Genomic DNA, 11272 nt, shown 5'->3' on the forward strand with positions numbered 1-11272 from the left:
TTGTGCTTGACTGTGTTAGGGTTCTGTCTTTGTAGGGATAGGATTTGGCTAATGCTCGTGTCTTAGCGTTAAAGTTCCTCGGGTTCCTTAAATTCTCCCGTTCATTTCTCATCCTCTCGAACGCTTTGCGCGTAATTGTTTAGCTGAGGCGTAGCATGCTGTCACCCTGGGTTTCCTTTTTTCTTGACAGCTTCAATCCCTCACTCCGTCGAGAACGTATGTGTAATGATTTTAGCCAAGTAGTAGCGTAATGTCATTCCAAGTACTTTTCTGATTGAGCTACATGCTTTGTTCTTGTTTGTGGGCTTTGCGTCTCTAGGGGTTTTGTCTCTTCCGTTTCTTGTATGAGTAGATGACTAGGAATTGTCTCAATTTGCGCTCGTTCCTATGTATCGGGATTCGCGGACGAATCCCATTCCTAGGGGGGTAGACTTGTAACGTCCGTAAATTTTCGTATAAAGGGTTATGCCTAACAAGCTTGTATTTTAACCGTGACTCGTTTCGGCATTTTAAAGGTCCTCCTGGCCGATCTCGTAAACGTAACCTACTTTACCTTTCATTCAAGTTTCCACGTTTAGCAAAGTGGAGGGGCTAGAGTGTAAAATGATTAATTATATCAAAAAAAAATAAGAACCCTAACTCCTTCTTGAGTTCCGATCGGCGCCCCCTTCTCCAGCCCCCACCTCGTTTTCCGTGCAGCTCCAGCCGAGTTCCAGCTCTCCCGAGTCTAATTCATGGTCGGTATTAAGTGTCTACAACTCTTTTTCACCTTAATTGATCATATTAACGTGCTTATTGGTTGTCAGGGTTGAGTTTTGATTATAACAATTTCTGACAGATTCGTACTCGTTTATTGTAGGGCCTGTAACTTGATGATAATCCATTGTTTTTGATCTATTCTCCTTTCCATGATTTTCTACTTTGAGTCTAGTTTCCAGAAAGGTATAATACGTAATTTTTGGACGAGATTTGAAAACTTTTTATGATTTTATAAGATCGAGTGTCAAAGCTGATGCGGGATGACGGATTCTGGTCTGTCTTCCCGACATCATAACCCTTTTTCGACAAGTCTAAATTGGTTGGTTCCACTTCTGGATGTTAATATTTTGAGTTAGGAACCAAACCCAATTGGAATCGTTTAATTTGGCTGGGTAATGAATTTTATAAAAATAAAACCATTTTGTTGCACGCTGAAATAGCTGCACATACCTTTCTGTGTTGGAGGAATTTTTATGATTTTTGTGTCCACTATAAAAATATAATAAAAATATTTTTATAAACTTAAGATATTTATGCAACACTGGTAAAAATTTAATAATTTAATTCCATGGTTTTCCTATGTAATAAAATATATCTTTTCATGCTAAAATCTTCATGTTAAATTCGTTATTGATCGATAAGTTCGTTTTAGGCTTAACCGGTGGCTGCCCTTTCTCGCATCTTTCGGGGCTGTTATAATTGAAGTTCATGCTCCGTCATCTTCTTAGGTATGTCTAGTGTAATATACTTTAGTATCATGAGTTTTGGCATTCGTTAGATTGGTCAACTGTTGATGCAGTGAAAACTAGGTTTCGGTTGTCTAGTTTGTCAATTGTTGCGTCTAGCGCGTTGTTTGAGGGAATTAACAACCAATTCGGATGTTGTAGCCTCGGTATGATTTGTTGGTTGTGAAAAACTATATTTTTATGTTATTGGGGCTTTCCAGAGCCCGCCATAGGATTTTAGAACCTGAGTAGTATAGTTTGGCCCGGCCAAAATCATCATGCACGCAACATTCCATACGATGGTGATCATTCCACATGAGCCTCCCCCTTCACGGGCTTTCCAGGGCCCGCCACAGGATTTTAGAACCTAATAGTATAGTTTGGCCCAACCAAGATCCCCACACTCCGTATGTCAACACACAGTAGGCATACGCAAACATCCTTAGTCAATAATAACTAATTAACATCACTAATCATAGGCTGTAAGATAACACATGTGTAAACATACATAAACATCATTACATATTATACCATGATACAAGTGAGCCTATAGGCCATAAGGTAACACATGTGTATACATACATAAGTATCATCCCAAGATATACCGTAATACTAGTAAGCATATGCAAAATCATTTAATCGGTTTATCAAGTAAAATCAGTTAGGTGTGTATGCTAGCCCAAAACTTGAAAAGAGTGAAAAGGGGCATCATTAACTCACCTAACACGAGGCACAAAGTCACCACGAGCTAGAGGACCCCTATGTAATCCCACAACTCACACGCCTGTTGGATTATACACAATAATTACTAACGATACCGAAAGGACCCGTTTATCCTACGAGGCGTTCTAATATGGTTCGAGTTACCTAAAGCCTCGACCTCACCAAGTTCAATTATAACAGCCCCTGGGGCCTTATATTTACCAAAACCACCCTTAGGTAATCCCGAGAATAAAGAATTCCCAAATTACCCCCGGAAGTGCTAGGTGAGACGAATATGCAAGTTTAAGAGTTGTTTAGGCACTTAACATCCAACTCAGCCCCGTGTGGACCAAATTTGATAAAATCATAGCCTACTAGCCCACACGACACTACACGAGTTGGATGGGTCGGTAACTCGCAAGCACAACGCACCAACTATCAAACAAACGTGAATTCGCGTTGTACCGACCCGTTTGAGTAACCGACAACCAATTCAGCCCCAATACATAAAAAAATAATTTTCCAACAGCCCGTACATCAAACCGAAGCTACCTGAACTGAATTGGTCGTTAATTACTTCAACCCTCACGTTAAACGCAACAATTCACTATTCTAGACAACCGAATACTAACTTTCAATCTACCACTAGTTGACCAATCAAACGAACACCAATGTGCACGATTTTAAAGTATGATATATTGGACATACCTAGGAAGATTATGGAGCAAAAACCTCAGTCACCACAGCCCCTAAACTGCTCCAACAGACAGCCACCCAGTAAGCCTAGAACAAGCGATTTCTCGATCAATACGCGAGATATAAAGATGGTTTAATGTGTAGAAGACTAGTATGAACATTGGACTAACCTTGAATATGAGTTTTGCACTTTGATTAAGGCTGGAAAAAGAAAAAACGTGCCCCTGCTATTGCTGCTTTCCTGCGATCGGCCAAGGAGAAAGAGAGGCTAGGGTTTTTATGATATAAAATAATAAGTTACACTCTAGTCCCTCATTTATGAAAGGTGAAACAACTTGATTGAAAAGTTAATAGATTTTACTTACAGGAATGACGTGAAGGCTCTCAAGAGAATGTCGGATAAATCCCGAAAGATGTACATACTCTACATAGCTTCCATCCTTTAAACGAAAGTAACGGGTGTTACAACGAAGGTTGATTTGACCGATCTGATTAATGCTCCTTTTCACAACCTGAATAATGATCCAAAGGCCAAAAACTTCTGGAGTTATTTGAGAAATCAAGTGGAGTGTGAATTTCCAAATAAGCCTAATGCAGAGTTATGTGGCTGCCAACTGATAAAGTAACGTCAATTCTGATCACCAACAGATTTCCTGAGGGAACTCTTGATGGAATGAAGTTTTGGACGTATGACGGCGAAATGGCTACGGTAATCATAAGACTGGTCCGTCAATACCGTCTTGTCGATCCAAGGGATTTATTGAAGTTTGTTGAGAAAGACATCAAGACACTTAGTGGCTTTCAGATTTCAGCTGAACCACTTTACGAGCCAGCCGCTAAGGAGTATATGAGCATGTTGGGGTCGATTATTCCATACAGGTTTATGGGCTGGCACTTATAAGGGAGCTGATGATGACATACTTGAGCACGACTGATGATAAAGCAATAAACCAAGGGGGAGAATGTTGGGCTATTTTTTGGGCTACACTATGTAAACCTAAATCAAGGGATTTCAATAGGCTTTGTATGTACTTGGGCTTAGGTATGTGACTATATGTATGATGTATGTAGTTTATGTTAGGGTTGGTCGTTCGTTAATCACCGTGTAAGTATTGTTAAGGGCTTAAGCACCCAACGTAATATACGTGTGTTTTGAAGCAAGCTTTATTGTATTTATTGTGTTACTTTGCTAGTTCTAGAATCGGTTCTTTGTTAGATTCTGCCTAACAAAGGATTTCATTGATATTAAATTGAAAGATCCGTTCCATGGGACTTACACTACTTAGCTCAAACCTATCAATTCCTGTACCTGCAAGCTCAAGTTTACTAAGCTTACACCACTCAAACCCCACTAATGCCATCCATTCGAGCTCACCCTACTCAAACTATTCCAAATCCATCCACCTCGATTACTCAAGTTCTTATGGATCCAACTACCTCAAGTGCTCCAAGTCAAGTGAATCAAGGAAACCGTAACTGAAGCCGCTTGAAGACTCTAAAGATTTTTGTTGCTTTCATTATTCCTATCTTAAGTTATTTTATCTTTTTCGTTTATGCATTGTATCGACTCTTTAGTTATTTGTGATATTGGATGATTTCAATTTGAACTATTTTGAGTGTTTATCTCATAAATAAAGTTTCTTTCAATAAGGTTAATTTATTAGAATCTTGTACCTATATCTTATTTCTTTATCCTCGATTATCATGATTCCTAATAACATTTGCTCCAAGAAATTCGTTTCCTTTCAATCTCCAAAAATTTTACTTTTATAAGCAAAAAGTGTTTTAGAAATTACACGGTTTTATCAGCCCAACTCAAACATTTATTAATTATCTTTTGAATTTATATTTAAAATTATCAAAACATTTTCTTTCTCTTAAAATTTTGTTTTCAATGTTTTATAACCCACATGATGGAACGGATTATTCGGACCATCCGACGATAAGAGTAATTACGGTCACGAACATAATTATCCAAGTTCTCGCATGGAAATCATAATACGTACAATTGTGTGTCATTATCTAGAACCGAAAGTAGTTTGAGCAATGGTACGAATGTTAAGATGATAAGGACATGGTGGATACGCCGCTGGTAGAACCTATATATAAGTGCCCTTATCGAATTGTCATTTATTGCGTTACTTCAATTATTAGAAGTTCTATGTTATGATATTTTCTTTAAAACTTTAATTATTTCCAAAGCGAGTATGTTTTAGTTTTCTTTAATTTCGGGACGAAATTCCCTAAAGTAAGGGAGACTGTAACATCTCTGATTTTTCAAACTCGTATTCGTTTACGTAAAACAGATCCGGGATCATTTTTCGGATCCTTATTGTTAATAAAATTAAACAATTATGAGTATTTAAGGTTTATATTTTTATTTTATATCCCTCATGTTCTTAAAGTAGTTCAAACCTTGATTTAACTCCAAAATATTCAATAATTGACCATTTATGAAACTACAAGGGCCTAATTTGTCAAAAACCAAACTTCCTCTCTTCCTTGCTGGAGCATCGGGCGACCATGGAGGCCCATGGTAGCCGCACAGCGCCTCCACCACCCTGTGTAGGTTGTTTAAGTTTATTTTGTTTCCTAGTTCGTTTTTGGCCCGAAATCGCTTATTTTTGGACTAAATCGAGTGAATTAAACGCCAAGAAAACACATATAGCCTAAGTACATGTCCATGTTCATTACCCCTTGCCCAAGAACTAATTTTACAGATTATAATATTGATTCGATTATTAAAAACATATTTGGTTTCATAAACGAGTAAACTAACTAAATATAGTTTGTTTTTGTGTTTCCTATATAAACAAAGCATATTATACCTGCCACAAACTTCCCTAAACCCTAATATATTATTCCCCAGCCGTCACTTACCTTCATCCTTCATCATCTCTTCGGTTTTTCTTATTTGTTTGAAGACACAAGCCTTGAAGTTTGACTGTGCTTATACATCGACCTTTGACTCTTTTTTTGGTTGATCCTTTCACTTTTCGGGTAACTTGTAAACTTTGAAATCATTCATATATGTTCCCTAGTCAATAACCTTCAATCAATTTTTGTGGTTGAAGTGTGTTGACTGGTCAATTCGTTTAAAACTCGTTAAAGGGCAAAACAGTCAACAAGTTTGACAATTTGTTTTCTCATACTTCTGGTCAGAACCAACGGACCAACGTTCAGTCCAGAAGACTTTTATTCTCGTAACGAAATTTTAAGGCTACTGACCAAAACCCGACTTCCGACTTGCTGTTCGGATTCTGGTTAGTACCAGCTCGCTTAAATCTTTAACTTAACATAACCAGAGTTCTAAACGTCCTTTTGGATTGATTCCAGCGGCATTGAGTTCTTTTTCACTCATATTTTCATATCTCAAAGTTTCAGGTTCAGTTGGTTTGTTTTAGTTCGACGCGTTAGTGGACGACTCTTTTAATTCTTAATTCGTTTATCATATTTATTAATCACTTGCCTTCAATCTAAAGTGAGTTTTATCATTTCCCTATTTTACTAAGTTTTTACAAGTTTCGGGGACATATGCGTATTATCCATATTTCCTATTATCTATATATCTAAAACAATAACAAACGTGTGATTGTGTGTGATTGGATCAAATATATGTGTTACATGCTTAGTTGTGCTAATATTCATTCATTCGCATTTCGGAGGGGTCCAACATAATCTCATTTATAGTGTGATCATCTATTGACCAACGCTCGATTCGCTTAGCAACGGTCTAACTACTTGCTTATGGTTTGATTTATTTACCGCAATTTACTACGTTCATTTATTATATTATTATCTTATCATTGCAAAACTGGTGAAAATCTTACTCAGCTTTATGTTGACAAACTCTATTGTATTTCCTACGCATATGTAGGTTTTTGTTTGACATGAAGATTGAGGTTTTGGATGCCTAGACAAGACCTTAGGGTTTAATGAAGACAAATATGATTTAAATTTATTTATTTGGATTAGTTGTTTTAAATTATTTATTTGTGTTATGTATATTTATGCACTATAATTTGAAATAATTAATTTAATAGATACTGTCATTTTTATATTATGATAGTACCTTTGAGCTGTGAATAATTGGCTGGCACCTCGCATTTTCTTCTTAGGTTGGGGTGTGCAGGGAGGTTGTATGGGACGTCATGGTAGACCACGTATTTCCCGATACCTTCTAAAGAACCGGCTACAAGCATCAGGGAGGAAAGAAGCACAACTAGGCAAGACCCGAGCGACAACAAGGGGTATCAACTTGATCCTGCTATCCAAGCCGCAATTGCCTAAGCTGTGGCCAATGCAGTGAAAGACATGCAACTCGAAAGGTATACGGGCAGTAGGATTAAGAGTATGGGGAAGTCGAGTGAGAGTAACACCAAAACTACTAAGCAGACTAAGGAGAAAACTGAGAAAGATGATGAGACTGAGGAGGGTGACTCCAGCGAAGTCATGTCTGTGAGAGATGGTAAGAAAGAGGAGGATCATGGTGGGTGTACTTACAGAATATTCAAGGTTTGTGACCCATCGAAGCTGACTGGTATGGGGACGCAATCGCTACTCTTCAATGGATAACTGCTATGGACAAAGTTATCCGAATCAGCAAGTGCCCTCCCAACAAAGCAGTGGGTTTTGCTACCTAGTCGTTTCGTGAGGAGGCCATGTTTTGGTGGGAAACTGTGAAGTAGAGAAAGACCGCTACAGAGATTAAGGCCATGAGGTTGGAAGATTTGAGGCAGATGGTTATGAAGCGGTTTTGTGCTGACGCTAAGGTTGAATGGGCTATGATGAAGTTTCTAAATCTGAAGGCGGGGAAAATGACACATCGCGAGTACACTACCGAGTTCAAATGCATGTCCAGGTTAATACCTGACATGGTGAACACTGAAGCAAAGCGAATCAACTGTTACATCAGAGGACTTCCATAGAATGTCCGCACCTTAGTCAAGACTAGTAAACCTGCCACATTCGACTCTACCGTCGATCTAGAAGAGACGGTTTACGACGATCTGGCTGTGGATAACGTGGAGGTGGAAGAGAAGAAAGGAAAGAAGCCAATCCCCAAGAAAACAGATACTGAAAGCGATGAACTACCCAAGAAAAAGACAAAAAAAAAAGAGATTACTGTTTGTAAGCACTGTGTAAAGAAACACTCGGGATAGTGTAGAGTGGGGTTGAACGCATGTTACAGATGCGAGAAGATGAGACACTTCTCTTGGGAATGTAATGTCACACCCCATTTAGAAAATTGCAGAAGCGTAAAATGGAAATGTAACAGACACCTCTGGTATTAACCACATTGTTTATAAAGAACAATACAAACTAGTTTACAATATTTTACATTTATCTAATTTCGATTACAACTAGGTGATACAAACTAAATCCAGCCCGTTAAGCGACTTTACTTCTTACTGACACACTTGCATCAATTCCGCCAGCATTGATCGCAAGTCAATCACGTAGCACATTGACTTTCTAGTCCAAGTTCGGTAAACCTGAAAAACAAGTAGTTGGTGAGTTTCAAGAGTTTCAAGGAATCAGTTGTGCGTATAACAACCATAGTTCGTAATTACGCAAGTATATGTATGTATGTAGCTTCCCAAGTATGTTTGTTTGTATGTTTATGATGTAATTATGATAAGCTACAGTGAAGCCTGGACTGTTTGTATGTGCTGCATGCCTCCATTTCCCACGCGCAATCAACGGTTGTGGCCCGCATTCCACCGTTGTGGCCCGCATTCCACCCACACCATGCACCAGGTAGCCATGCCTAACACTACATAGCTTGTTTGTATAATTATGGACATGTGCAAACGGGATAAGGTCTCAGCAAACTGTGTTTTCCCCGTCTGGGTTTGTCAAACCAATAGTATTAATCACAAGCCAACGGCTCGAAGTTAATCACTATGTTCGTCTGGATTTTGGTATTTTATCGCTTAGATAATTCCAATAATCAAACAATTTCAAGTATAAAGATATGTATCAGCATGTTTTCAACCCGAAAGTTCGTAAAAACAATTTAAAAGTGGGGTCAAGAAACTCACGGTTCAATCGGTTTCAGTAGCGCATCAACTTGTAGTTCGTTTGACTCGTTATCACTAGTCCCTATAATTAATATTATAATAATAATATTTTAATATTATTATAACCTTTATAGTAAAATGGGTTGTATAACTAATCTGGATATAGCTGTTACACCTAGAAAGTGTCAATAGGCTTAAATTGTGATGTTGTTCAATGTGTAATACTTAAAATCGAACTTGGCTCAGTTTCCCCGTTTCACCAGCTGGGCCAAATTGATCGTTTATGCGTTTTGAAAACAGGTATGAGGATGTAAACTTGGGTAAACGTATTGGTTGATAAAATGATTAAGTTATAAAGAAAGATCACAAATTAGGGTTCCGGATTCGCTACGGGGCTCGTTTCCGTTTATTCAGTTTGGTTTGGAGAAAAACACGCACAATTCACCCAAATTGTCCGGATTTCTCAAAAGAAGTTCGTTTTTAGTTAATTAATCCAAAAATATGGTTTTTGATCACTCTTGATGTTCTGATATTCCAACAGGTTCGTTAATCACAAACTCGTTGATTTTTATCAAAATTGAATTTGTTCAATTTTCAAATTAGCACAATTAATAATATGTTATTCATTAAATTATGAAAATATAGCCACTTATCAATTAAAATATGTAGATTTTCTTAAAAATATTTCTGGAATTATTTACTGATTTATTAATTTATAAAAATTCATTTTATATGCTATATGTAGCCCGAAAATTGTCTGTTTATAACAACGATTTCCAAAAAATCTGAAAAAATTCCTGAGTGGTCAAAATACTCCCTATAACAACCTGTAAAATTTCCAAAAACTAATAACTTTGCCAAATACCATTTTTGAGCCAAAATCTACTATGAAATCTCGAATAAAAGCGAATCCACGAAACATATTAGGGTTTTCCAAATGACCCCAAATTTCACATGTGATTATATTTTACCAAATCTGAGTTCGTCACAAAATTTCCTATTTTTTTCAAGCATTTTTAGTATTTTTCCCAAATAAACGTCTCAATTCGGTAATAAATTCGTCAAATATTCTCGGATGGTCGAAATATTACCAAATTCGGACAAGGAATCACTCATATGGTCCCTGATGTCCCTAAAATTTTTTATAACCTAATAACATTCACATCACAATCCAATCCTAAACAGCCTCTAAACGAGCAATTCGGCATTACCTTTGCGGTTTTCGTTCGTTTTCGCTCTCTTAATCAAATTTCCAGGTTCTTGTGCTTGTAAGTAAGGTAGATGCAGGTACTATATCACAAACCAAGAATGTTTCATTAACAAAGTAGCCTTGAAACCTAGGGTTTCGGTTAGGGCCTTAAACCAAACTTTTGAACCGTAAGAACGAGATTTAAACCCCTTAATCTATGTTCATGGCCAAAAAAACTAATCAAACCAGGTTTCTAACCATGGGTATGATCAAATAGGTTTATGGACAATTTTCAGGATTTTTTCATGGCTAGAAGTGATTTTTGGTAATCAAATTATGTTTTTATGTAATTAAACATGTTTAAACAAGTTAATTTTGATCAAAACTAGTTCCTTACCTTTAAGGCTTGTGAGGATTGGAAAGAACTCAGGTGCTAATGTCCAGAAGTTGTTAGCAATATTTGCTAAAATATGTTGGATGACATTATTATATATAACAATTACAAGCTTTGGTGACACTAAGTGGCGGTTGGACCACTTGGTGGCACCGTATTGGTCCTTAAATTTTGTTTTAGTTCCGGTATCATGCCGAACCTAACAGAAACCGAATGAATTCATGTCGACTCAATGAATTTTGTTTTAATTTCGGTACTATAACCAATGTGATGTAAATCAGTCGAATTTGAGTAGACTCACCGCCTCAACTTCCGGGATCGGCAATGCTCGTATCTTCCCAACGCCCGAGTGTTACCGACTGTCGCCACTCAAGTTTTCTATAATTTGGTTTTATTTTTTGCTTTTAGTTATGGTATCATAACGCACTTAACCTAAACCGGCTGAATTTGCATCGACATACCGCCACAACTCCCGGGACCGACAACGTTTGGGTTTATCATCGCCCGGGGTTAACCCTAGTTAATATATAAAAATTCATTGGTGTTTGTTAGATTGGTCAACTAGTTGTAGTTAGATTGTTAGTGTTCGGTTGACTAGAATTGTAGTTTGATGCGTTTAACGCGAGTGTTGAAGTGATAAACGACCAATTCAGCTCGGGGGCACACGGTTTGATGTACGGGCTATTGAAAAATCATTTTTATAAGTTTTGGGGTTGAATTGGTTGTCGGTTACTCCAACGGGTCGGTACAACGCGCAATTGCGTTTATTGAATAGTTGGTGCGT

The sequence above is a fragment of the Bidens hawaiensis genome, unplaced genomic scaffold (assembly GCF_021521415.1).
Source record: "Bidens hawaiensis isolate Kalapana, Puna unplaced genomic scaffold, B.hawaiensis_p1.1 tig00009843_1, whole genome shotgun sequence".
Classification (NCBI taxonomy): Eukaryota; Viridiplantae; Streptophyta; class Magnoliopsida; order Asterales; family Asteraceae; genus Bidens; species Bidens hawaiensis.